This window comes from Eulemur rufifrons, chromosome 7, assembly GCF_041146395.1.
Source record: "Eulemur rufifrons isolate Redbay chromosome 7, OSU_ERuf_1, whole genome shotgun sequence".
Taxonomy (NCBI): Eukaryota; Metazoa; Chordata; class Mammalia; order Primates; family Lemuridae; genus Eulemur; species Eulemur rufifrons.
The window spans coordinates 56,899,376-56,905,842 of NC_090989.1; positions in this window are offsets into that span (position 1 = coordinate 56,899,376).

Here is a 6,467-nt window from a genome sequence, read left to right on the forward strand (position 1 = left end):
GTCTAGATCAGTCTGGTCTCCTCAGGTTCAAGCCTGGGTCTCCTCCTCCCCTTCTCTGGGAGAAAGAAGGGGGAAGGAAAAGAAGGACTCTCTCTGGGCTAAATATCCTTCCATGAGGAAAGAGTGTATCAGTTGTCCATTCTCATGTGAGTCCAGTCACCCCACCCCCGAATTTATCACTTCCATGTCCAATATGATTCCAACATGACTCTACAAGTTCTCTGTCAGGGGCCAGGTCGTAAATACCCAGAAACCTAACGAAGAGCACAGGGCATTGCAGAAACCTAAGAGGGAAACAGGCGGGGCACTACAAGCGGGTAGGGGTGGGCTGGTGGAGGGGAATTATGGTGAACTGCAGTCAGGGAAGGCTTCACAGAGGAAGAGGAAATAAACCTAAGTCTTAGAGAATGAACAGGACTCAGTTACACAAAGAGAAAGCAAGGGAATTTCAAGTTTGAGGGACTACGCAAGGAAAAGGAGGAATATGAAAGAGTCTGTTGAGAGCCAATGTGTGGAAGAATCAGACTGAATGAATTTATCGGGGAAACTGAATACTATATTCAGCAACCTCTCATGACCTCCAGCCTCCATGTGCCATTCCAACTCTATCATCCATGGTCGTTTGTGAGTCTCCAGACAGGAGTGACCATTCCACAGTTGAGGCTACTAGATTAGGGAATGCATAGACAAGGTTTACCTGGAAAGAATATGGCTAAACCTTGTATGAAATTTTCAGATCAGATGGAGAAAATTTTTCTGGAGAAAAGCATGATTAAATAAATTATAGCTGGTTCAGTCACTGGACCAAAATTGTACTCATCTCTTTTCCCCAAATCTGCCACTTCTCATGTTTTCCCCATCTCTATGATGGGCCATTCATCCAGTGAAAGTAGTAGTGGGTTCTTAAAAATAAATCACCTCTAGGCTGGGTGCAGTGGCTCACACCTGTAATCCGAGCACTCTGGGAGGCCCAGGCAGGAGGATCGCTTGAGCCCAGTAGTTTGAGGTTGCAGTGAGTTATGATGATGTCACTGCACTCTAACCCCGATGAAAGAGTGAGACTCTGTCTCCATAAATAAATAAATAAATCACTTCACACCCAGATCTGAGTATCCCTGGAGTTTCCCAGGGGATGAGTTTTCTGAAAAGAGGTACTTGTTGGTCTTAAAGGCAATCGACTTTCTCCAGGACCTAATTGTAGAACATTAAAAAACTCTATTGATGCTATATAAGCTGAAATTCAAAGCCACCTCTTTGAAAACTATTCGTTCCCTGGGTGTCTGCCATGTATACCTGAAATATAGACGTTAATAAACTTTTGTTTTTCTCTTGTTAATTTGTCTTTTGTTATAGGAGTCTGTTCCAACTAAGAATGTATGAAAGCTAAAGAAACAATTATTTTTCTTCTACACCATCTTTCAACAAAAGCAACAAAATTTAATGGATATCTTCCTTCAGTTGGGTAGGAGATAAAGTAGTGAACTTTTATGTAAAGAACCATGTTTTTAAAAAGGAAGTTTTATACATACATAATGAGTGCGATGTGCACTGTCTAGGGGATGGACACATTTGAAACTCTGCCTGGTGTGGGGGGGGGAGGGCAATATATGTAACCTAAACTTTTGTACCCCCATAATATGCTGAAATAAAAAAAAAAAGCTAAAACAAAATAAAATAAAATAAAAAAGCAAGTTTTTATTGTCTCTTTAAACACAAATTCATTCATATTATGAGATACATCTGGGAATCAAGACCAAAAGGGACCAGGGGAAAAGTAGATTCACATCTTTCAACTCAGCTCACCTAACACTACTGCTCATTGAGTTGAAAGATGGGCAAATCATTCTCACTATTTAAAATGGCTCTCTCGCTCGTGTGCATGCTCTCTCTCTCTCTCCTCTCTCTCTCTCTTTTTATTTTATTTTATTTTATTTTATTTTTTTTGCCTAACATGTCATTGAATTCATGTCAACTAACCACTCACAGGACTTGACTCCATGGTTCACAGACATATCCTCTCCAAGTCATCCAAGAACCTAAGTGAGAGCTAGAAATAAAAGCTAAAGTCCAACACACAGGGCTTCGGCCTCAAGACAAATTGGCCTCTGGAAAGTGCCTTGCTTTTGGCTGCTGTCTTTGTCAATGTGTGCCCCAGATTCCAGCCGTAAATTATCACACTTTTCCCATTTATGATGCCTCCTCCTACCTTTAAGTGTTCTTTACACGATTCTTGGATGAAGCTTTTGGATCAGAAGACCTTGAAAAAGAAAGAAATACAGATTTATGGCAAAGGGACCTGGAAAATCTCAAACAGACACATCTTTATTGCAACCGTCTGAATCCGTGGGAGAGAGAACAGGGCCCAGAAGGATCAGCTCTGAATCTGCTCCAACTCTCAACTTCCAGTCACTCCCTTCTTTCCAAGCGCCCCACTCGGGCCAACGTTTTAATCTTTCAATCTCTCTCCCTCCCTCATCATCCCCTGTTTATTCACCTTTTCCATTCCCTCCTCTCATTTTCTCATTCTTTCTGATTGCCCCGCTCTCTCTCTCATATCCCCTCGCGTATCATCTTTCCGTTGGCGCCTGTGCTGATGGCCTCTTTCCAAGAGCAGCAGGTTTGAATCAGCTCCAGTTTAAAATGAAGGCAGGAGGTGGGGGTGGAGCGAGGCCAGGAGGGGATATCAGCTCTCTGGTGCCCAGGGTACTGTAAGCACAGCCCTCCCGCTAGCCTCTGGGCTGTCTCTCTGCTGTCTCTCTCCCTCTCTCCCAGTCGCTCCCTCTCTGCCTGGACATCCCTCCACACACAGGTATGTAGGAGAGAAGACCTAATAATCCCCTGCAGGCAAAACCAGAGACCCCCCCACCCCCAATCAGGCAGCTGGTTTCCATTAGATGTTCCAAGCCCTATTAATATTCTCTCTTCTCACTTATCTCTTATTATTTTTCCTCTCCCTTTCTCATGTTCCTGCCTCTGGATTCCCTCCTGGGAGGAGGCCAAAATTAAGAAGGGAAGGCTTGCCAAGCTTTGCATTAACCATCCTGTCATGCCCCAGGTCTCTGGCAGAGATGACGGCTTCTTGTTTGTCCAGTTTGCTGCTCCACACACCGAAGGCAGAAGGGTTGAGCTCAGCCTGAGCTAGAGGCTGCGGCCAGGGTCAGCTCATCTACATGCTCCTGACAGCGTTCCTGGCTAAGCCTATTGAGTCCTCTGTCAAGGTTGTCTTGTGCTCAGCACTGGATGGTGGAGAGTGGCTTGGGCACAGCTTTGGAGGGCAACATTCTTGGGTTCAGATCCCAGGCCGTTTGTTCACAGGGAACCTGACCTCAGGCAAGTTGCATAACCTTTCTCATTTGTAAAACTGTGCTGATAACACCTGCCTCAAAGGACTGTTAAGAGGATGAAAACGAGGCAACTAATGGGAAACATTTAGCTCAAGGTCTGCACATCTCAGATGCTGGTGTTCTTTTCTGGCCTTTCCCAGTAGAATTTACTGTTGAAAAACCTGCTCTCCTCCTCCTACACCTTCCAAGCAATTAACTGAGCAATTAGAGAAGAGCTAATGTCTGAATACCCAAGGCCTGAATTGGAGAGTATACAGATGTCTGCTTCTTGTTCTTCCCTCTTCCAGACTATTTTAAGATAAAAAAAGAGGCACAGAAAAAGTGAATGTAAACTCCCAAAATTAGAACCATGTTTACATCTGTAAATGTGGATAATAATAGTACTGACTTCTAGGGTTGTTGCAAAGACTGAATGAGCACTCTGAACAGTACCAGGCCGGGTAAGTATGCAGTAAATGGTGGCCATCCTTCCCAGTCGATACATGAGGCCTGGTTTCTTATAGTCTTGCTCCTTTGTCATGTCATGGCTATTCCCAAACTGAGCCAGAAGCCTGGATAATAATCCAGCTGGCATTTGCTCCTCTCGCCTCTGCACATTCCCCAGAAGTCCAGCCACTTTGGTGGCTCTGGTTAAATGCCAATCCTCACAGTGGAACAAACTCTGGAAGCTCCTCAACCAGCCTTCCCATCAGGGGACGAACCTTTGGGAGAAGGTGCACTGGGCACCAGGGGTGACTTTCCTAAGGCTTAGCTGTCCACGCCCATCAGCTCCATGGCCTTCCTGAGACCAGAGCCTTCACCTGGGAGTGCAGCCCATGACAAGTAGCAGAGATGGCCAGAACAGAGCCCAAAGTCTTCAAACTGGTTCCGGGAACTGTGGTGCCGGGTCCGCCCACTCCACCTGTGTCCTGGGCTGAGGGTGAATGGAGAGTACTGCCCTCCCAGCACAGAGGCAAGTATAGCACAGAATCCCAAGACCTTAAGTCCACAGAACTGAATTCCTGTCCTCTGCACGTAAACCAATCTAGACTAATAGCACTTTGTAAGATGATTTTTTTTCTGTAATTTTTTGATAATTTCTTTGCCCTATAAGTCAGCCTTATCATACACTGTAGCGTCAACTGGAACTGGTTCTGTTAGGTAGATAGTGAGGGATTCCAGGTCTCCTAGGGATGAAAGTGGGTGCTGTTGCCTTGGTGCAATTGCCCCACCTGGGATGAAGGACAAGGGTGGGCTACATGCCTCTATCTTGGTCCTGCCCCTCCCTAATCCTCTCCCAAGCAACTGCCATACCTGGGGAAGGAGGGAATACCCTATGAATCTGCCAATCAGAACTCAGTGCACCAGCTGCAAAAGAACGCAGAGGACTCTCTAGCCCAAGGGCCAAGCCGCATAGGTACCACAGAATCCAGAAATTGAACTAGAACAACTCACATGTGCAGTTAAGACTCAGGTCATGCAACTCCCAACTGTCCAATCAAAGTGGTTCCATGGTGACATCTGAGCCACAGGGAGGTCCCAATCCAGCGTTATAAAGCATGACTGAGACCATAACCTACCCCTTTTCACCTTCGTTTTGCTCTCCCTTTGCTGCGACAATGGGTCCGGTCGTCATCCATGGCGTATGTATCTCACCCTGTAAACCTATATCTTGCTCTTGCCCTATAATCCTATCTTTTTGTCCTCAATAAACCTCATTTTTGTGCTTGCCTTACTTTGGTGCGTCTGGTCACTCTTCAGCCACGAGCTCGCCAAGAACTGACATTTCAGACTGAAATCTGACAGTTCTGTCACTTCTTCGATGGGTTACATTGGGTAAGTTTCTTAACCTCTCTGAACCTCCATTTATTAACCTGGAAAATGGGACTAACAACCTTACAGATGTATCACATCTTTCTTAATAGACTTAGCCACGGATGCTCACTTTTATGACTACTTACTCTGTCATTTTACTACAATTTAATTCCACTTCCTTTTATTCTATCCATAGTGCAGTCAGAAAACAGCTGGTCACCATCATCCCTGTATACAACTACCTTTCGAAAACCTGAAAACAGTTAATAAATCATTCTTCAGCCTCTGAACTTCAGGTTAAGTCATGTCAATTTCTTTAATATTCCTCCCAAGATCCTATCTGAAAATCTTGAATAATTTTATTGTTGCCTTTCTGGTCTCTCTAAAAATTAACACCTCAGGTTTTAGTGCCCAAATGTGAATGTAGTATTTTAATAAGGGCCTGACAAAAAATACTGACAGTTTAATTCATCTAATTCATGCTCACCTTGGGTGCCCACTAGTATCCTTTCATCTTTTTTTGCACATAAATGTCAGATAATTCAAATATGCAATGGAGAAGAAAGGCCAGTGTTTGTTCCTTTAAGAAGGCAGCCCCGCAGCTTACTTGTTAAACTTTGTCCCATTTGCTGGGGAAAGAGAAAAAGAAAGAACTATCAAAAAGGACTCTGAAGGAAATCGTTAGAGTAAGGAGGAAAGCTCTTAAGAGACGTTTTCTGCCCTCTGAACCTTCCTTGCTCCACTCGGTTCTCCCATGGTGACTGTGCTGCTCATGGAAGTCCGCACTGCACTCAGCCCCTGCTGAGCCGGGCTGGGGCAAGACAGGAAATCACCACTCAGAAAATAAATGACCTGTCCCAGAGTCTTTTGTTAATGAGTCCAGGGCATCATAAATCAAGGTGACCCAGTCTCAAGAAACACAAGCCTGTTTAAAAACAAAAAAAAAAAACCCCAAACCCCTAAGCCCCAGAGAAGAAGAGGAGGAGAAGGGAGAGGGGACCGCAGGGAGTCCTTATAAATCACACCCAAACGAAACTAGTGCAGATGTTTCCAGTTTCAGACCCACTCAAGAGGCAGAGAATAGACGCATGTGGACGTGAATGAAAGCGGCTATCCGTTCTGAGGGAAGACAGGGCCGGCTCAGTGGACAGGCCCTCCTCTCACTGTGCAAGTTCCTTTTTAATGTTCTTCAGGCTGTCACAGTTCACTCTGCCTTTTCACCTCTTCCTGAGTCTCCCTCTTATCAGCACAGTGGGAGTGTGTGGAGCAGGGAAAAGGCCTCAGTCCTCTTGGAGGCGAGGACCAAGGGCCACTTGTCGCCAAATGTGG